The sequence below is a fragment of the Bubalus bubalis genome, chromosome 4 (assembly GCF_019923935.1).
Source record: "Bubalus bubalis isolate 160015118507 breed Murrah chromosome 4, NDDB_SH_1, whole genome shotgun sequence".
Lineage (NCBI taxonomy): Eukaryota > Metazoa > Chordata > Mammalia > Artiodactyla > Bovidae > Bubalus > Bubalus bubalis.
Genome location: NC_059160.1, coordinates 95,556,632 through 95,579,286, shown reverse-complemented (window position 1 = coordinate 95,579,286; position 22,655 = coordinate 95,556,632). Strand labels below are relative to the sequence as shown.

Below are 22,655 nucleotides of genomic sequence, written 5' to 3'. Positions count from 1 at the left end.
TTCTTCGGCTTCCCTTGTGGCTCACCTGGTAAAGAATCTGCCTTCAATGAGGGAGACCTGGGTTGGATTCCTGGGTTGGGAAGATCCCATGGAGAAGGGAAAGGCTACCTACTCCAGTATTCTGGCCTGGAGAATTCCATGGACTATATAGTTCATGGAGTCACAAAGAGTTAAACAAGACTGAGCATCACTTCATTTCTGCCTTAATAATAATAATAATAATAATAATAAACCCACTTTATTTGTAGCTAGACATGTAGCTACTCCTAATTTTCTCACCCTCCTTTGCAATTAGCTATTATGGCCTTATGACTCAATTCTGCCTGGTAAGATGTAAGCAGAAGTCAAATGTAGCAGTTTCTGGGAAAGCTTAAAAGAAAGCTAGATAATGTCATTTGGCCTTTTCTTCTGTGTTCTTTCCTCTACTACTTGAAACATGGTATTGATGGGTAGAGCTCCAGTAGCTGTCTTAGACCATGAGAATGAAGGCTATACCTTAGTAATGGTGGGATGGGACACCTGAAGGAGCTTGGGTCTTTGCATGTGTAGAGTTCCTATACCAGCCTGAACTGCCTACTTCTGATCTCTTGTACAACCCATGCTTGCTTATGCTGCTGTTATTTTTGGCTGTCTGTATGATGCAGCTGAGTTCAGACTAAAATTGGGGAGTGAGATTGGAAAAGAAGTGTGGTTTAGGAGAAAGAACTTTAGGTCAAAAGACAGAAGATGCTGGTTCAACCTGTAGTTCTTCTACTAAGAGCTCTAGAATATTGAGAAAATCACCTGGTCTTCCTGAGACTCAATTCCCTATCCATTAAGTTGGAAAAATAGTATCCACTTCACATGATCATTGAGAAGATTACATAAGATAAATATGTTTCAGTGTGCAGCAAACAGCAAGCGCATGGTTTTAAGTGTATGGCTCTAGAGTTGGACTGGGAGTTGTAATCCTGCCCCCACTCTTTACTAGCTGTGTGCCTTTGAGAAAAGCTGTGTGCCTTTGGGAACTGACTTGGCCTCAGTTCTCTCATCTTTAAAAGTGCATTATAATAATACATGTCTTACAGGGCTTCCCTGGTGGCTCAGATGGGAAAGAATCTGCCTGCAATGTGGGAGAACTGGGTCAATCCCTGGGTCAGAAAGATCCACTAGAGAAGGGAATGGCAACCCCCTCCAGTCTTCGTGCCTGGAGAATTCCATGGACAGAGGTGCCTGGCAGGCTACAGTCCACAGCGTCACAAAGAATTAGACATGAATGAGCAACTAACACCTTCATTTTCATAGGACTTTGAGGATAAAATTCGGGAATTTGTGTAATTACCTTATTTTATTACCTAGCACACAGTAAACATTCATTAAATGAGTAAACTACTGCTATTGTTCTTTTCTGGTCATCACCCTCTAATCATTTTTATATATCCTTATAATGATTATTTTCATTTTCAGTAATGGATTGCATATTTCTATGACAAAGGAATGTCTATATACTGTTACAGCCTTTACTGCTCCAAGCTCAATGCCAGACCCAGAAGTACTTGATTAACCAGCTCACAAATCATCTTGCATGATTCAGTTGAGGAGGTCCAGTTTTTCAGTGAGGTTGAGATTCCTGTTCTCAGAAAAACAACCAGATTTACCAAAGAGGAATGAGATGGGGAGGGGCTGGGAGAAGAGGCTGAGAAGCTGTTGAGATTTCAGAATTAGTAGGGCATTATATAAATCAAGAGTCCTTGTTGCAGACAACAGAATTCACTCTGGCTGGCTTAAGTAGAAATAAGAACATGAAAGAAGCTAAAAAGCTCACAAACTCTTTGGGAAGAACCAAGCTTGAATGTAATGCAGCCAGAAAAAAACGCCCTGCCACAACATGGAGCTGTTTTAATGCAAGTCTACAAAGAACCATAAGAAAGTACCTTGGAAGTTTACAGAGAATCTGCTCTCCTTCCCTCCCTCCCTCTCTCTTTCTGGACTCAGCTGCCTTCTTGCATCTAGGCCTCATAAGTTGGGCAGAAACTATCACATGTCTCAGTCTATCTGCAAGGGAGTCTAAGAATGTAGATTTTAGCTTTCTTGACAGAACGGGGTTGGAATATGAGTTTACTGAGTCAACTTTTACAGTATCTGCCACATAAATTTTAGGACTTTCTGTTTGCCTATGGCTTTATCAGTGTGATGTGTCAGAAAGACCATGAGGTATAGTGAAAAGATCACAGGCCATGGTAACAGATAAATGTGCTTCTTTCTTTTCTTTGCACAGACCAAATCTGTTCCTATCTTAGAGTCATTGTGTATGTTCATCTTTTACCTGGAACTCTCTGCCCCTGTGACTTCTCCTGGTTCATCCATACTTGTCCTCAAGTTCCGGCATGAATGTTACCTCCTCAGACAGGCCTTCCCTGGCCACCCATCTATAAGATTCCATCTCACCCAGCCTCCCATCATGTCATCCTTTTATTTTCTTTTTAGAATTTATCTGTTATTTTCTTGTTCCTTGTTGTTGTTGCTTTTGCAGCCTGTACTCCTCTTACTTCTAAATAGAATGGAAATTCCATAAGAGCAGAGACTTAGTCTATCTTATTCACAGCTGTACCCCTGGAGTCCTGAAGAGTGGCTGACACATGACAGTATTTATTTTATTATATATATATAGGCTTCCCTGGTGGCTCAGACGGTAAAGAATCTGCCTGCAGTGTGGGAGACCTGGGTCCAATCCCTGGGTTCAGAAGATCCCCTGGAGAAGGGAATGGCTACCCACTCCAGTATTCTGGCCTGGAGAATTCCATGGACAGAGGAGACTGGTGGGCTACAGTCTGTGGGGTTGCAAAGAATCGGACACAACTGAGCAACTTTCACTATGTGTGTGTGTGTGTGTGTGTGTGTATATATATATATATATATATATATATATGTAAGTCTGGCTCTAGAGCCTGAGCATGCTAAATATAGCAGGTTAATTCTTGGATACATGTGTGCATGGACGTCTTTGAGTCATCTCATTGGCCCTCTCTGTTGTATTTAACACTGCTAATTATCTCTTTCTCTGTCTCCTCATGCGCTTCTCGTCCTCAATCCCCTTGTCCCCTCCCTTTACCTGCTGGTGTTCTATAGACTTCCATCCTGTGTCAACTGCTATTTTTGCCACATACTCTCCTTGGGTTTTATTCAGCATCATGATATGCTGAATATGAATGCCTATATTTTGTGCTGACGAGTCCCAGATCTACCATCAATTTCTAGTGCTGATTCTCCAAGGGGGATGGAACTAAATGTTCTTGGCTTCCTGGATGTCACCATTTGAGCATCCTTTATGCATCTCAAGCTCAACAAACACAAAGTTGACTTCATCTGCTATGTGTAATCAAGTGAGTATCAGCCGGTCTGTGGAGAGGGTGCCATTTCATCTTCCCCGAAAACAAAATCTGCTCCTTCTCCACATCCCCCACCTCAGTCAACATCACCACCATTTAGCCAGCCTTCAGGACCAACAACCTGGAATTCACTTTAGAATTCCTCCCCCTCTTCTCATAGCCAATCTACGACCAACTCCTGTGGATTCTACTACTTAAACAGTTCTCTAGTCCATCCTTTCTTTTTATTCCTGCTCCCAACAGGATTTCTGCATTTCCTTCCAAGAATATATATCACAATAGTGTCCTAACTACTCTACCTGTCTCTGGTCTTGCTCCCTCAAATCTGTTTCTGAATATCACTGGTGTGATCGAACTACAATAAAATTTTGTTTGCTCTAAGCTACGCTCTGCAGTGGCTCTGCCATTCATTGCCCTCAGGATAAAGTTCCCACCTGTTAAAAATCAACTTTGACCTGGCCCTTGCCCACATCCCAGATCTACATCAAGCCCCTTCCCTACTCCCAACCTTCACCATCATCTATGCTGCAGAAATGACTAGTTGGGGACTTCCCTGGTGGCTCAATGGTTAAGAATCCACCTCCAATGCGGGGAACATTGGTTTGATCCCTGGTCTGGGAAGCTCCCACATGTCATGGGGCAACCAAGCCTGTGTGCCACAAGCACTGGGCCCACAGGCTGCAACTGCTGAAGGCCCTGGACCTAGAGCCTGTAGTCCACAAGAGGAGCCACTGCAATGAGAGCCCATCGCAGTGAGAAGCCTGTGCACCACAGCAGAGCGCAGCCCCAGCTCAGCCCACCTAGAGAAAGCCCGCACACAGCAGCAGAGACCTAGCGCGTGCAGAAATGAAAATAAATCAATTTAAGAACAAATAGCCAACTGGCCAGTTCACTGCTTTTCCCCACCAAAGCCCACATATAGAGGCCTGTTTTGCTCCTCGTGGAGTAGGGATCAGGGAAAGTCAGTCAACTGGAGAGGAAAGGAAACGTTATGGTAGCTTTTCGGTTCCTTAGTTTCTTCTTGAAGCCCAGCTGCAGTCCTGCCATTTCACTTCTCCAGACCCTCCAAGAGCTTTATAATTCAGTTCTTTTATTCACTTCTGGCTCAGGTTGTGTCTGCTATTTGAAACCAAAAGAGTTTCAACAAATGCACTGATGAACTGAAAGAAAAGGCATCTGTTTACATAAGATGATTTGCATGAGAGGAAGGAAAGAGCCCCGTCAGAGGAAGAGGGAGATGACTGGGGAGGCTGGCCCAGCGGGCTGGGGGAGATGCGTGTCTGAGCAGCGAGTGGAGCAGGAGAAGCTGCAAAACAGACGATGAAGACTATTTCACAGAGCCTCCCTCCTGCAGAAGCACAGCTTCTGGGTCCAAGTGACCAAGCACCACACAGGGCAGAGCCTTCTCCACCTTCTGTAAGGGATGCAGCTGTGGCACATTTAGGGCTCCAGGGAACATGGAACTGCTTTGGCATCTCCAGGTTGGCTGTCTGGGGATCCCAAAAGAGATGGCATTCATGGCACAGTCCTCAGCGTTATCACCTTGGACACTAGCAGCATGGGTGCAGAAATGCACCCTCCCCAAATGGCTCAGTGGGCAACAGATCTCTTTGAGGGCAGGAGATCAGGGCACAGGAAGAAGACGTCACGAATGTCCCTTGGTAACGGTAGTGGACAGACTGGTTTGCAACACAACCACTGGGGAATCACAAAAATAACTGAACGAGACTTGAATGGGGACACTCAGGCTCTGAAACTTGAAGATGTGAGATGAATTCAGCAAAATGTGGGTTATTACCATTAGTGGGCCCCCACTGCGACCCCCAGGCCAGGGAAAGCTGAGGAAATTGAAGGTCACGGTATTAGATCTACTTAAAAATGGTTTTAAGTGAAGGAATAAAATAACCCTAGGAAAACTAAGTTGGAATTATCTATGGGACTTTCCTTCAAAGCCTTGTCTAGAACTCACAAGATGTTTATGAAATGTCATCCACTAAAAGATATAATTTATAATTTAGTATGCCAAGATTTTCCTACTGACTCAACAAAGTAGAGGAGGACAATAGAAAGCTTATATTCCAGGGTAACAAGTCTGAATGTCCCCTTTATAAAATTAGGATCTCTGGGTAGTTAGCCACAGAGATCTTATCAATTATTCTCGATCTCATTTGGGAAAGAAGTAGACAGACATTTTTATAACCTTACTTTTAGTTCTGCATTTTACATGGAGTGCTTGACCCAATTGTGAAATGACACATTTTCCACAGCCTGGTTGGGATAAACCTGACTGAGCATATAGCAAATCAATTCACCCATGGAATGGATGGATGTCAACCTAGCCTTAAAGAGAAACTTTCTCTCTAAAGAAACTTTGAACTAAATTGATACTTAATACACCTTTTGGATCTTTGGTTCTCTTTCATTCTTATAAGTGATAATACTGAGTTTCAAATTGAAGTTGATGAGTTATAAAAACCTTCATTTATAACAGCCTAACTATGTTTACAAGGAGAAGGCAATGGCACCCCACTCCAGTACTCTTGCCTGGAAAATCCCTTGGATGGAGGAGCCTGGTGGGCTGCAGTCCATGGGGTCACGAAGAGTCGGACACAACTGAGCGACTTCCCTTTCACTTTTCACTTTCATGCATTGGAGAAGGAAATGGCAACCCACTCCAGTATTCTTGCCTGGAGAATCCCAGGGACGGGGGAGCCTGCTGTCTATGGGGTCACACAGAGTCGGACACAACTGAAGTGACTTAGCAGCAGCAGCAGCAGCAACTATGTTTACAGACATTTTAATAACACTCAGGAGACATAAAATGCAGGATCATTAGTTCATTGGAAGATGACGACTTGGGGAATTAAAATGTTTCTCAAACATAAATTTTCTAGTAAATGAAATCCAGAAATCAAACTTCTTATGTGACAGGAATCGCTCAAAGCAAGTAACAAAACCTTCTGAGACAGATGTCATTTTTTCCCTATTTCACAGATGAAGAAACATAAGCTTGAGACTTCTCTGTGGTCCAGTGGCTAATACTCCAGGCTCCCAAGGCAAGCAGGCTGCATCTGATCCCTGGTCAGGCAACTAGAACCCACATGTCACCACTGAAGGTTCACGCGCCGCAACCGAAGATTTCACGTGCTGAACTAAAAGATCCCGTGTGCCTCAACTGACACCTGTGCACCCAAATAAGTAAACAGAAATAACTTTTAAAAATGAGAAGGAAAGAAACAGAAATTTGGAGAACTTAAGTAACTTGCCTAAGAACCCACAGCTAGTAAGAGCCGGGCAGGGATTTAAGACAAACTGACTAGAGAGACCAGATGCGATATCAGCATAAGTACACAGTGTCCCGACTTCTGCTAGCTCTTTCTTTAGCCAGTATCTGTACCTTTGGACTGTTTTGGTGCCAACTTTGATCCCATCTCTAGGGATCTTATCCTTCAAGCATGTAACCGCTTTTCTAGGAAGTCTAACTGACCTAGGATGAATTAGTGTCTTCACTAAGGTTTTTCATTTTGACATGACCAAGTAATTCCTTAATTCTCAGCAGACACTGGCTGGGTCCTGAGTGTCCTAAATTAACTCATTTCTGGCACTATCTACCTGGAGATAGCATGAGATTCTACAGGTTAAGGGCTCAGTCCAAAACACTGCTCTTCCTTACCCCCCAACATCAGATGCCAATCACAAGTTCAGGCTGTCACCTGAGCTTCTGATTTACTAGCTAGAGATGACAGGTTCCTGTGACTGAATTCTCGGGTTTGATTAACTTACTAGAGCAACTCACATAAGCGTTTTACCTGCTAGATTACTGGCTTATTAGGAAAGGATATAACCCAGGAAAAGCCAGATGGAAAAGATTCATAGGGCAAGAGATGTGGGAAGGGGCTCAGTCTCCTAGCAGCTCCTTGTGATCACCAATCTGGAAACTCCAAATCCCGTCCTTCTGGTTTTTCCATTTGTTTAGTTTGCCACACTGCATGGCCTGTGGGATCTTGGTTCTTCAACCAGCGATTAAACCCAGGCTGCAGCAGTGAAAGCACCCTGTCCTTTTGGTTTCTATGGAGGCTTCATTACATAGGCATGCTTGATGAAATCTTTGACCATTGGAGAACAATTCAACCTCCAGTTCCTCTCTCCTCCCCAGAGGCAGGGGGAGGAAGAGGGACTGAAAGTCCCTTTCTTCAGAGAAGGGGTTAGATGCTTGAAAGATAAAACCACATATAGATGGGTTCAGAGTTGATACCAAAGTAGTCCAAACAGCTGTGGTCCATTCCCCTGGCAACCACCGTCCATCCTTAGGTGCTTTCCAAAAGTCACTTCTTTAATATAAACTCATGTGTGGCTCAAAAGAGTTTGTTGTGAATATTGAGGCACCTTTATCACTTAGAGAAGTCCAAGGGTTTTAGGAGCTCAGGGCCAGAAAGGAGGACAAAGACCAAACATATCTTTCTTATTATAAATCACCGCTTTCATGTTTAAGTTGTGGGGACATTAACTGGAAAAACCCCTCAAATGCACCTACTACATCTCAGTGAGTTCTTTATAATCAAGACTTGAAAAACAACCACAGGCAAAAATATTAGGGAATCACAAGGTGGAGGATTACCAGTATCATGACCTACAATGTGCCAAGAAGTGAAAGTGAAAGTCACTCAGTCATATACGACTCTTTGCGACCCCATGGACTATACAGTCCATGGAATTCTCCAGGCCAGAATATTGGAGTGCGTAGCCTTTCCTGTCTCCAGGGGATCTTCCCAACCCAGGGATCAAACCCAGGTCTCCCATATTGCAGGCAGATTCTTTACCAGCTGAGCCACAAGGGAAGCCCATTATGTGTCAAGCACTGTGCTAAGAGTTCTAAATGCATTACCTCATTTATGTTTGTAACAACACAAGAACTAACTGTAACAACACAAGAACAAAGACTATCAAAGGGTCAGTTAGAACAATCAACAATGTTAAAGAACAATGACAATGCAAGATATTAGAAGACTTCAACAGCCTAAGAGGAGACAGAATAGGAAGATGGTCCTTGGGAAGAGCCTCAAACAAATGGATTTAAATTCTTCTTAATTTATATTTTGAATGGGTATTATATGCAAAAGTCAAAGGTACAAAGAAAGTCTTTTGACTATTTTATCTAATCAAAATAGTTTATTGATTGGGACCATAAACTTTTTTTGTCCCAAGAGTTTTATAATGGACATTTGATATTTGTGTTTGCTCCGCATCTTTTCTTTGTAGTTCTTTTATATTGTGAATTCTCCTTTCCATAAATAGAAACAAAGATAACACATATCCTGAAACCCTTTGCTGCTAGGATATAGACATGTGACTATATTCCAATAAACCCCAAACCTAAGCAAGACTGGAAATACAAGCAAAAAAATTACACATTATTCTCCTGGTAAGTATGGCCCTGGGGAATTTGCCTTTCTGCAAGAACTGAAGTGGGTCCAGGCTTTACAGAGGTTGAGTATCCCCTGCCTGGCAGCCACAGCAGGACTTCTGCTAGAACACTCTGATGGTGTGTTCAGACATTTGGGATGTTGTTGGACATTTCTCCTGGATGCTTTGCTTCTGACTGTTTGACATGCAGGCTTTGTTGTTGGCCTTCCCAGAAATTCTAGTTAATACCATGTAATGAAGTTCTACTGAAACTGGATAGAATGGATTCTTTCTTTGAAAGAGATCACAAGGTACTAGGAATCTGGGGTAGATTAGATGACCTGGTTGGCTAAGAAAGCAGTAAGGGGACTTCCCTGGTGGCTCAGTGGTAAAGAATCCGCTTGCCAGTGCAGGAGACACAGGTTCAACCCCCTGGTCCAGGAAGATCCCACATACTGCAGAGCAACTAAGCCTGTGCACCACAACTATGGAGCCTGTGCTCCAGAGCCTGCGAGCCACACCTACTGAGCCCACGCACTGCAACTCCTGAAGCTACACACCCTAGAGGCAGTGCTCCACAAGAGAAACCTGCACACCACCAGAGAGCCGCCCCTGCTCGCCACAGTTAGAGGAAAGCCTGCACGGTAACAAAGACCCAGCACAGCCAAAAGTAAATAAATAAAACAATTTTAAAAATAAAGCAGTAAGGATGGGATGCAGGTAAAACAGTGGCACCCAGTGGTAAAAGAGTCATGAAAACTATTGCAACACAAGTTAGGATGATGCTGTTTCTTCCTCAGTTTAGACAGACACATCACTAGATTACATCTCAGGATGCCATGGTTCGAGTGAGGCCGGCCCCTATTCCCCAATCTCCCCACTATTAGGCAGGATTTGTAGGGCTGAAAAAACTGCCCCACATCTCCTGAGCTTCTCAGAGAAATCAAGAATGTAAACAGGGCTCAGACTATTTGGAGAAAATGGCTGAGAAGATCTTTTTTGAAGAGGTTTCAGCTCTAAGTCTTTTCTCCTTTGGACAAAGGTAGAGGGTGCTTGGTGCTATCTCCCAATCTCAAGCCTGGTGAAAGAAATTTCCAGTAGACCACTGAGTAAGTTGCAGCAGCCTCCTGCAGCTGGCAGACACGGAAGACCAGGGTCTGACTAATGACCAAGAAAGTGCAATCCAGTCATGGAAGGAAGTCCAGTTTCTCCAGCAAAATGTTGAATGTTAAGAAGGGCTGGTTACGTGCTCTGGAGAGAACAGACCCAGGAGGTGCTCCGCTGGAATCATCGGGCACTCTCACAGCTTGCTGGGGCCAAGGGAGGGGATTTCCCATGACTACTTGCGGGTTGCACAGGAGAAAGCCTTGGATCCTAACAATGGGTCTTTTTAGACAGACCTTGACAATCAAAGCTGAGCATGTACTGTTGGATATCCAGGGGCTAAGGAAAGAGTTGAAAGGAACCACCCAGAACAGAGATTTGTCCTATTGAGGGAATTGCAGGAGAGGAGGACAGCAGGGAGTGTCCAAAACCCCTAGGCCAGTACGCGGAGGGAAGAATCCTCCTGAGCCAGACTACGGCCCCCTGGGGGTCACCAGCTTTAATCATCTCCAAGGCCCAGAGAACATGAAGCCACAGATCAAGTCATAACTCACTGGCCTCTTTCCCTCTCATCTTACCCGATCTTCAATCTGAGAGAAAAAGACAATGATAGCTAGCAGGTGGAGGTGAAGGTCATCGGGGAGAGCAAGAGAAGCTGTCAGAAGTTTCAGCTGGGGGGAGAGGAAGATCAGCTCTCCTCCTCCATCCCTGAGTGAAATTGAGAGAGTTGGTGGTAAACATAAAAGTGCATTTTGATTATACTGTGAGTTGTGTTCATACTGGGGCTTCCCAGGTGGCTCAGTGGGAAAGAACCAGCATGTCAATGCAGGAGACACAGGTTTGATCCCTGGGTTGGGAAGATCCCCTGGAGTAGGCAATGGCACCCCACTCCAGATCTCTTGCCTGGGAAATCCCATGGGTAGAGGAGCCTGGTGGGCTACAGTCCATGGGACCACAAAGAGTCGGACACGACTGAGCGACTAAACACAAGCACACACACACACACACCCAGTGGCAAAACTGATCACCTGCTGTTGCGCAGAATGAAATGTCAGGGAAAGCAGGGCTCTGGTGGGTGGAGAAGGAAGGAATATGAAGGCTCTCAGGTGAGAAGTTCCATCTAATTGCAGAAAAAAAAATTAAAGAAAAAAAAATCAAAGAAAAAAAAATCAAAGAAAAAAAAATCATGGGCTTAGGAGTTTAATTCTCACTTCAGAGCATGGTCAGTGAATGAGAAAGATTCTATGACCTCCCTAAAATACTCTTTCATCTCATGAAGGCACAGAGCTAATGAAGCTGAAAAGTCAGAGGCAGAGACAGAGACTGAAGATCGATGGATTATAAAAGACTGAATTCACAGTCTCACCAGGTCTTTCAGGGCATTTATTGGGAAAAGTGACTCTTGCCCTGAGTATTGGAATGGACATATTTTGGAGGTGTCACATAGCCCCAAAATCTAAAGTCCCAGAACAGAACTCCCTGGATCAACAAAAACAGCCCCTCCTCCCATTCTGATGAGGCTGGTCCTGTCCTGTTCAAAGACACCGACTTCACTTGGTGGTGACCTTGCAAGGGGATGTCCTCATGGTCCACCCCGTCCTCTGCTCACTGACTCCAGACCCACAGTTAAAGTCCGATTCTAGCATGCCCTGAAATCAAAATCAGACCTGGGAAGAGCAGGCTGGCACACCAAAAGCACTGCAGGACTGTGGGAAAGTATTCTGACATTGTTAGGAAGAGAAGGTCATCATTTTAGATTGGATCGATTTCATCTTATAGGGGCCCTCACCAAAAAGTTCTGGATTCAATGTGCTAGATCAAACAATCAGAAGAGGTGTCAATTTCTTGCCTGGTTGTCTGAGACTGAGTCTCAGCGGCAGCCTGTGCATGTGAAGTTCAGAAGCCACGCATTCCTTGATGGAATGTACACCCCAAGTTATCTCATTAGTAAAGATACAGGTGTGCTCAGAAGGGTTTCCTTACGAATAATGAAAGACTATCATATCACTCAGGAAATTCCAAGGGTTTTAGGAGCTCTGTGCCAGGAGCCAGGAATGAAAACCAAATATATATATTCCTTAACATAAGTCATAATATCACATATATGTACCCCAATGTTTACAGCAGCATTATTTACAATTGCCAAGATGTGGAAGTAACCTAAGTGTTCATCAAGAGATGAATAGATAAAGAAGATGTAGTATACATACAATAGAAAACTACTTACCCATGAAAAAAAATGAATGAAATTTTGCCATCTGCAGCAACATGGATGGACCTAGAGGGTATTATGCTAAGTGAAGTAAGTCTGACAAAAAAAGACAAATACTGTGTGGTATCACTTATACGTGGAATCTAAAAATGAAAGTAGTGACAAGAAGGAAACAGACTCATAGATAGAGAACAAACCAGTGGTTACCAGAGGGGAGAGGTGGGGGTGGGCAAGACAAGAATAGGAGATCAAGAGGTACAAACCGCTATGTATTAAAAAATTAGCTACTGGTATATATTGTACAATACAGGCTGCTGCTGCTAAGTCACTTCAGTCGTGTCCGACTCTGTGCGACCCCATAGACGGCAGCCCACCAGGCTCCCCCGTCCCTGGGATTCTCCAGGCAAGAACACTGGAGTGGGTTGCCATTTCCTTCTCCAACAATACAGGCTAGGTAGCCAATATTCTATAATAAAAATAAATGGAGTATAATCTTTAAAACTGTAAATCACTATGCTACATACCAGAGAAGGCAACGGCACCCCACTCCAGTACTCTTGCCTGGAAAATCCCATGGATGGAGGAGCCTGGTAGTCTGCAGTCCATGAGGTCGCTAAGAGTTGGACACGACTGAGTGACTTAGCAGCGGCGGCAGCAGCACGCTGCATACCTGTAACTTATATAATATTGTACATCAAGTGTGCTGTTGTTGTTCAGTCACCCAGTTGTGTCCAACTCTTTGACACCATGGATTACAGCGCGCCAGGCCTCCCTGTCCCTCACCATCTCCCAAAGTTTGTCCAAGTTCATGTCCATTGCATCAGTGATGCCATCCAGTCATCTCACCCTCTGACACCCTCTTCTCCTTCTGCCCTCAATCTTTCCCAGCATCAGGGACTTTTCCAATCAGTTGGCTGTTCACATCAGATGACCAAAAATACATCAACTATACCTCAATTTTAAAAAATCACAATATCGGAGTTATCCGTTTCATTAGATTGTAAGGTCCATGAACATCCATTTTTTTCTTCTTCACCACAGTATCCCCAGAACTGGTGCAGGGTTCTCTGTACATGGGATTTTCTTAATAAATGTTGGAATAAATGACTCACTGATTTTTAATATGATAATTGTATTGTCAATTATCTATTGCTAGATAACAAATTGCTTCAAAGTTAGAAACTTAGAACAGCACACAGTTATCATCTTGGTTAACTGTGAGTCTAGACTCATGGTTCTTGTGAGTCTAGAGTCCAAGCAAGACTGTTGGTTCTCTACTCCAGGGTCTCATCTGAAAGCTGCAATCCCTGTCTTGGCCAGGGCTGCAATATTAGCTCAAGATTTGACTGGCAATGACCCACTTATAAACTCACATGATTGTTGGAATCATCAATCCTTCTCGAGGATTGTTAGCCTGAGGGCTGCAGTTCCTTCCCCACTGTCAGTGGGAAGTTACTCTCAATTTCTGCCATGTGGGCCTGTCCACAGGGAGGCTCATAACATGGTCACTTGCTTCCTCAGAGCCAGCAAGGAAGAGAGTCTATCAGTATGATGGACATTAAAATCTTACGTAATAAACTGATATACATGTAATCACATACATTCCATTACCTATTGATCAGAAACAAATCTCAGGACCCACTCACACTCAAAGGGAGAGAATTACACAATATCATGGATACCAGGAGGTAAAAGTCTTTGGGGCCACCTTATAGCCTGTCTTCCTCAGGGATGCACCAAATACCCTTATTGAATCAGCAAAGCTGTAGCCATTCTCTAAAGAAGGTTGGACAGTTAATGTCTGTGAAATGCCAGAGGGTCCACATTAGCTCAGCCTTCATTACTCAAGTCCCAGCTATTGTCAGGTTACATAGGGAAGCAAAGGTCATCTCAAGATAAAAATATTCACTAATATCAAATTAGTTCCCATTCGAAAAACATTTCTTCTCTTAATGCTAGTATATGTCCTCTTAGATCACATTTTGCCCGAGTACCTCCTGCTAATTGTGCGAGTCTGCAATGCAAATACTATCAAAACCAATTGCATGGGCACTTCAAAAGAAAATTATTTGACTATCAGAGGCTTAGTAGAGGCCCTTGGGAAAACCAATGAATCCCTAAAATAACTTTGTAAGAATATTCTTATTTGGACCATGTTGGGAAATTTGATCATGAAATATTATGCATCCTGCTGTCATACCAGTTTTGGAGAAATATTATGAAAAACTGTCAGCAAAATATTCCTTTGTCTTATGCTAAGAAAATTGCCTAGATGCAGAATAATTAAGTAAACTAACCTTAAATAAAAGAGAAAATAACATAGTCCCATAATTTTATTTTTTTACTTACTATAACCTTGAGTCTTTTGTGGCCTGGGTTCAAATCCTAGTTATATTAATTACTAGCTGTGAGATAGGCAAGTTAATATTTCTGTGCCTCAGACCACATGTCTGTAACATGGAGATGCTAGTAATAATACCTGAATCACCTTGTTCCTCATTTGACCCTAATGACGACACAAGGAGGCCAGTGTTAAGGCAGGTGCTCTTGATGGGATTAATGACTGTGATTGGGGTAAGATGACCAGATGTCCCTTTTTTTGCCTTTAAAAGGCTGGGCCTCCACGGCATAAATCATAGAGGCCAACTAATTAAGGTCAGGGGAGTCTGCAAGTTCAGGATAACTTCCTCATCTAATAGGTTTTTTAAAAAGTCCATACAACATGAATCCACCAAAAACAAAGACCAGATGATACACTGCACCTCTTAAGATATAAGAGCATTTAAGTAACTTTCCAAAGGTCAATAGATTAAAAGTGATGGATTCAAAGCCCTGTGTAACTAACTGCAAAGCCCACTTTGATGCTTTTTTCCCATAACTTTCTCTGTGCACAGCCCTGTGGATAGGAGGATGAGTAGTAGCAGGGAGGAGTGGGCCGACTAGGAGAAATATCCAGTGCTCAGATCCATAGCCAGCCCCAGAAAATCACCAGCCTTGCTTCCCCACTCCCTTCTACCTCAACGAACCCTTCATTCCTTAGCTCTCCCCTCCCTCCCCCACAGCTCTTATGTTCCTCCAGGCTGCTGCTTAAGAAGGTTTTTGAACAGTGCCCTTGAGATCTCAGGAAAAGAGAAACAACCTAAATCGAAAAAGCAAATAAACATTGAACCATCTTCCAGCTGTTCTGTTTGAACAGACAGAGGAACCCGAAGCAAGGCCCAGGAGTGTTAAGAGTTCATTTTCAAAGCACAGCTCAGAGAGTGCTCATGCTTAATAAACTAATGGAGTGAGACAGAATGTAGAGACTGGGGAAAGGGTCATTGCTTGACAGATCAATGCCACAAACATAAACAGCCAAGTCCACACACGTGCAAATACAGATTGAGGTGCTGCTTGGGGCCAGGAAGCATCAACTGTGTCCTTGGAACTTGTGGTTCCAAGCACGAAGCCTGGCTTTCCCACTTGCTAGTCACAGCATCTCTGCTTCTTCATACGTGAGGAAGAGAATAATCAAAATCCTTAGAGATCAAGTTGGGAATGGCAAAGAAAATGAAATGCTGGGATCCAAGTGGTATTGCCTTGGAAAATAATCATTGTGAGGGAAGGAAAGTATTATTCCATAGCTGGTGCTGGGTAGTCTGAAGAGTGAAATGAAGTCATTCCACTGTGGAAATATTTAACTGAAACAAAAAGGACTGTAGATAACATGCTACATGGTATTTAATGATAAGGTCTGAGAGGCAAATCTCATGAACAAAAGTACACAAAGAATGCCAAACCCTGAGGTTATATTATCATCTCAGTACAATGATGAAAGAGGATTAGCGAATATTCACACCCCAGAAACCTCAAAAAACCAGGAACAATAAATATCATCCAGGTGGGTCAAATATCTTAAGTTTAAAATGTCTTATCCCCAGTAGTCCTGCTTAATACAGTTTATATATATGTGTGTGTATATATATATATGTATATATATTCACACACATATATAGTGGTTTTTTCAGATGTTAATTGAAATCTCAAAAACATTTATTTAACCAATCAAGAAAAACAAATCTTGTCTTGTTTTTGTTTTAGTCACTCAGTTGTGTCTGACCCTTTTGAGACCCCATGGACTGTAGCCTGCTCTACAGGCAGGCTCCTCTGTCCATGGGATTTCCCAGACAAGTATACTGCAGTGGGTGGCCCTTTTCTTCTCCAGAGGATCTTTCTAACCCAGGGATTGAACCTGTGTCTCCTGGATTGCAGGTGGATTCTTTACCACTGAGCATATATACCCTAAAAAGATATCTCAAAGAAGGTTATGATTGATTCATTGATTGATAGGCTGATGGGGGAGTTATCTCCAATCATCATAAAAGCTCCCAATGCACTTTACAGAAGGGAAAACTGAGGCTCAAAGTGTCTAAAATAATCCAACTGATAGAGATGTGCTTAGTTTCAAAGCTTCTATTCTCAGACCACAGCTTCCTGGCAGGAAGAAGGAAGGGAATGAGCAGAGATTCTGATGCAAAACTAGAGGCTGGCCAGGGAGGAGGCCACCGGGCTCTGGATCTGGGATAGGTTTATGTGGTCAAGCGCATCAGGAAGCAAAAGCTTGGCCACTCTGTGTTGTTAGTGGGTCATAATATGAATAACTGGCTGAATATTCCAAGTGTGGACTGTTAGCAGTACAATGGCTAGCCTACAAGAAGGTGTTTCTTTTAACCACCCCCGTTTACCCCAATCCCCTGTGAGAACAGATTGAAGGCTCATATCAGGACCTACTGAATGAGACGGAACACTGTCTGAGGGAGTCTTACTGACATCAGGAACTACTAAACACTGCCCATGTTCCAAGTGTTACACATTTTTGCCACTAATACTTGTGCATGAATTAGCTTGTCAAGGAAATAAGCAAACTAATGACTTCCCAAGACCAGAAGAAAGGAGGTTCAGATGAATAAGTTTTGTAAGGGAAAGGGACTGTGGTTGGGAAGCAGCAGAGGGTAGAACCAAAGTGGGTAGAGCCAGAGTGAGAGTTGGATGGAGATCAGGGGGATGGAAGGCCCTGAAATAACAAAAGGGATCCAAGGAAGTAAGCTCAGAGGACACAGAAGATGAGATCTCAATTCTTTCCAAACCTTATTGTTGTCCATGAAATTGAGCCATCCATGGGCAGCTGTCCCTTCCTACCTAAACCAGGGGCCCCTGGCATGGGTCTGCAGTCATAGGCAAATATCTCTTTTGTTTTTTTGTCTCAGATGAATATTGATAGCACAGTGTAATGGAGAGAGGAAAGGCTTAGCACTTTGGAGCTAGTGTTGGAGATGACTGCTGCCTCTTTCACCTACTGGCTTAGAAATTACTTACCTTCCATGAGAGTCAAGTTCCTCATCTATACAAAAGTTCATAGCAATTTATTAAGGCAACACCATATGCCGTGCAATACTTGTTAGGTAAGCAGGTAACACCTACTAAGGTAACACCTCAGCACACAGTCTCATGTTCCACAGATGAGTGCATCCTTCCCTCATCTATAACTCTAGTCCTGCACTCTGCCCACCCCACGCAAGCAGAAGTCACTGAGTTCATTCACTCCGCTGCCTGGCCTGAGCCATCCGAGGTCAGCACCTCTCCTTCCCCTTGCTAGCACCCTAACAGTTTGCTCTCTTTATTTTCCTACTGCCCCTGCTCTGAGGACCTCTGAGGACTTGGCAGACTCCAGAGGGGACACATAAACCATTTCTATGTTATCAAGAGGGAAGTTAAGACACAATGAAAAATAAGCGGTTTTTCCAGAAAACATGTGAGAGGAATCCCAAATTGTCATCCTTTCCCACCATCCACGCCACTGTTTGAACTGCTGCCCTGGACACCGGAAGAAAGCAGCTGGCTATCAGGGACTGTGGTCCACAGGGAATGCTTATACAGGGCTGGTTGGGGTCAAATTTTCAGGTGTCTCATCTTCTGAAGCCCTCGGAAACTGCCTCTCCTGAATGACGGCAGCTGTGCCACCAAAGTCATTTTATCCTGAAACAATTGCCAAGCACCAGGCGTACCCAGCCTGTGGCGCTGGACAGGCATGAGTGACATGCTTCCTCGGATTATGTCCATCCCTTTGAGGAAAAGCATATTGCTAGCTGATAGTAACCTCTGGTGTCAGCCTCTGTTTTTAGTCTCCAAGTGAGTGATGAATCAGGTTCTAATCTGACAGTGTGCTTAAAGACATATTAAAGTCAAATTAAATTACAGTGCCTCAGACATCACACACATTTCTAAAGAACAGAGCCAGAAGGCATTATACCTGCCCAGTTTCAACACACACCCATTATAACCTAAATTATTCTTATTACATATCCCATTATACATCAGAAGGTTAAATGTGACTCTAAGATGAAGTAAGTTTCCTCCAATTTTAATCAAGCCTCCTATATTCCGGAAGTTCATTCCAAAAGCTGGAGATAGAAATGATTTCTCTTGAATATTATCACTGTGCTGTGAGCTCAGACACTGCTGGTAGAATCAATACTCTCAATCACTGAGATCGATCTGGAACACTTGTGACGTTGGCAGACACTGCCTTGGGCACTGGGGAGACAAGGGTGAACAAGAGCAAGAATTATTCTTGCCCTTGTGGAGCTAGTTGAGGGAGAAGCGAGATAATAACCAAATAATCAAATAAGTAAATGGTTAGAATTGAGTGCTGAAATTATATTACTAAGTCTCTGATTTTATCTCCTCCATCCATCTCTTAGCTCTGCGGTCTTCTATTCCAGCACCTGTCTCTATGTGACTAAGATGGCCACGTGCAGCTCCTGGCTACTATAGTGCTAATGAATGATGATCCTAAAGGAACAACTGTCCCTAGAGCTCCAGCCTGTCCTGGAGACGATGCTGATAGGCCTGGATCAGATCACATGCTCCTTCTCACAATGCGATGGAGACCTGGGAAAGGAATATTCTGATTGGCCAGCATAGGTCACATGTGCACTCAAGGTGGCAAAGGGAGGGGTGGTGTTAGTTTCCTTGTACCACACACCTAAGCAGGATTCCTATGGCATGGGAGACAGTAGCTTCCCAAGTTAAAGGATGATGGGCCAATGAACATTTGTCCATGAAAGTGTCAGAAGGTTGATATTTAAAGTTAGTCAAGTGAAAGAAGAAAAGAAGTAGCAACGTAAGTCGTGCTTTCTCTACATTCCTTCCTGCTCCTCTAAGGGCCAGGGACTGAGGCGTGCTACAGGGTAGAAAGAGAGAGGGTTTCAGGACTAGACAGACATGGGCTCAAATCCTGTCACCATCACTTCTTAGAGGCTGTGTGGCCTTCAGCAAATCATCCAACCCTCTAAAAGAGTTTCTTCACTGGTAGCAAGGGGATAATAGTTCCACCCCATAGGCTTGATAGGGACATGAAATTGTACAGTGTAAACAAGGAGGTACGGCAATGGGACCATTGGAGCTACTTGATGGATGGTGGGTATTTAGAAATCTCCCTGAGGTACCATACTGTGCAACAAATATTGTAGACAGACAGGGTCCTACTATGGAATGGAGGGAGGGAATGGTGTTTAGAGACAAGAGGAAGAAACAAAATATATACAAATAAATAAATAAGCTTCCATTCATATTTTGAAAGTGCTCTGATGGAAATAAACAAGGTAGAAAAAACAGGAGAAAAACAAATACAACAGGGTAATAAGAGTGGAGGCCTCCTTTAGACGGAATCAGCCAGGAAGGCCTCCTTGAGAAGGTGATACGTGTCCTTCAGAAGTCCTGAAGGCTGAGAAGCAGGTAAGGGGTGGGCATATTCAAGGAACAGAAGGAAGGACAGAGGTGGGAATGGTGAGATTAAAGAGAAACCCGAAACAGATCCTAGTAAGTATGGATCCTTTCAGTCCATAGTAAGGCAGTTCAAGTTCCACACTGAATGATATATCTGGCTAAAAATTCTAATAAGATAATTAGGGTTGTTGGGTGGAAAACAGAACAGATAAGGGCACGCGTGGGGCAACCAGTTGGGAGATGATTGCAGTCATCTAGGTAATAAGACCAGAGAAGGCAATGGCACCCCACTCTAGTACTCTTGCCTGTAAAGTCCCAGACAGAGGAGCCTGGTGGGCTGCAGTCCATGGGGTCACGCAGAGTCAGACACGACTGAGTGACTTCATTTTCACTTTTCACTTTCGTGCATTGGAGAAGGCAATGGCACCCCACTCCAGTACTCTTGCCTGGAAAGTCCCAGGCAAGAATGCACGGAGTAGCCTGGTGGGCTGCAGTCCATGGGGTCCACAGAGTCGGACATGACTGAGCGACTTCACTTTCACTTTTCACTTTCATGCATTGGAGAAGGAAATGGCAACCCACTCCAGTGTTCTTGCCTGGAGAATCCCAGGGATGGGGGAGCCTGGTGGGCTGCAGTCTATGGGATCGCACAGGGTCGGACACGACTGAAGCGACTTAGCAGCAGCAGCAACAGGTAATAAGACAGTGGGGACCTAGCCTACTCTGATGATAGTGGAGATGGGGATAAATGGCTGGATTAAAGATATATTTTGGTTGTAGAACCAGGAAGACTCAGAGATGGATTTGCATGTGGGAGGTGAAGGAAATGAAAGAATTAAAGATAAATCTTGCCTCTGGGGATTGAGCAACCACTTGGGCAAATGTGGGCCATTTAGTGAGCTAGGGACACCTTGGGAAGAGACAGATTTAGGATACTGAGATTGAAGTCCCTATAGAGACTCAGGGGGTGACAAAATGGATTAGGCAGTTTGATGACAAATCTGGGTCTTAAGGGAGAGGCCAGGGCTACAGTACAAATCTGAAACCATAGAACTGGATGAGATCATCCAGGAGAGAGGGGAGATAAGAAGAGAAGGGAGAAGGTCCTTGCATGAGCCTTGGGACTCACAGAGGAAGAGCCAGCGAGAAAGAGAGGCCATGATCTAGAGGGAAACCAGAGAGTCAGAGCAACAGAGGTCAGGAGAGGACATTATTTCGTAAGAAGGAAGCAGTCAATTCTGGTGAAAACTGTTGAGTGATTAGTAAAATGAGGACAAGGAAATGAACTTTACATTTAGAAACAAGTAAAATGAAGCAGGAAAAAGGCTAACAGAGTTTTGTCAAGAGAACATGCTGGTCATAGCAAACACCCTCTTCCAACAACACAAGAGACGACTCTACACATGGACATCACCAGATGGTCAATACCGAAATTAGACTGATTATATTCTTTGCAGCTGAAGATGGAGAAACTCTATACAGTCAGCAAAAACAAGACCCAGAGCTGACTGTGGCTCAGATCATGAACTTCTCATTGCAAAATTCAGACTTAAATTGAAGAATGTAGGGAAAATCACTAGGCCATTAAGGTATGACCTAAATCAAATCCCTTAAAATTATACAGTGGAAGTGACAAATAGATTCAAGGGACTAGATCTGATAGACAGAGTTCCTGAGAACTATGGATGGAGGTTTATAACATTGTATAGGAGGCAGTGATCAAAACCATCCCCAAGAAAAAGAAATGCAAAAAGGCAGAATGGTTCTGAGGAGGCCTTACAAATAGCTGAGAAAAGAAGAGAAGTGAAAGGCAAAGGAGAAAAGGAAAGATATACCCATCAGAATGCAGAGTTCCAGAGAGTAGTATGGAGAGATAAAGTGAACAATGCAAAGAAATAGAGGAAAACAATAGAATCAGAAACACTAAAGATTTCTTCAAGAAAATTAGAGATACCAAGGGAACATCTCATGAAAAGATGGGCTCAGTAGAGGACAGAAACTGTATGTACCTAACAGAAGCAGAAGAGATTAAGAAGAGGTGGCAAGAATACACAGAAGAGCTATACAAAAAAGATCTTAATAACCCATATAACCATGATGGTGTGATCACTCACTTAGAGCCAGACATCGTGGAATGAGAAGTCAAGTGGGCCCTAGGAAGCATCACTAAGAACAAGCTAGTGAAGGTGATGGAATTCCAGCTGAGCTATTTCAAATCCTAAAAGATGATGCTGTGAAAGTACTGCACTCAGTAACATGCCAGCAAATTTGGAAAACTCAGCAGTGGCCACAGGACTGGAAAAGGTCAGTTTGCATTCCAATCCCAAAGAAAGGCAATGCCAAAGAATGTTCAAATTACCACATGATTGCACTCATTTCACATGCTAGCAAAGTAATGCTCAAAATCCTTCAAGCTAGATTTCAACAGCATGTGAACTGAGAAGTTCCAGATGTACAAGCTGGATTTAGGAAAAGCAGAGGAATAGAGATCATACTGTCAACATCTGTTGGATCATAGAAAAAGTGAGAGAATTCCAGAAAAACATCTACTTCTATTTTCATTGACTACGCTAAAGCCTTTGACTGTGTAGATCACAACAAACTTGGGAAAATTCTTAAAGAGATGGGAATATCAGACCATCTTATCTGCCTCCTGAGAAACCTGTATGCAGGTCAAGAGGCAATAGTTAGAACAGGACATGGAACAACAGACTGGTTCCAAATAGGGAAAGGAGTATGTCAAGGCTGTATATTGTCACCCTGCTTGTTTAACTTATAGGCAGAGTACATCATGCTAAATG

The 22,655-nt window shown here is 43.5% G+C and overlaps 1 long non-coding RNA gene across 1 annotated transcript; it reads right to left on the bottom strand.

Moving 5' to 3' along the window:
- Positions 1-6,190: 6,190 nt before the first annotated feature.
- On the bottom strand, positions 6,191-16,097 carry LOC123333321. Its single transcript, XR_006550629.2, has 2 exons — positions 14,437-16,097; positions 6,191-6,550 (listed from the first exon to the last, which is right to left on the bottom strand). It is a non-coding gene; the product is annotated as an uncharacterized LOC123333321 (long non-coding RNA).
- Positions 16,098-22,655: the final 6,558 nt, after the last annotated feature.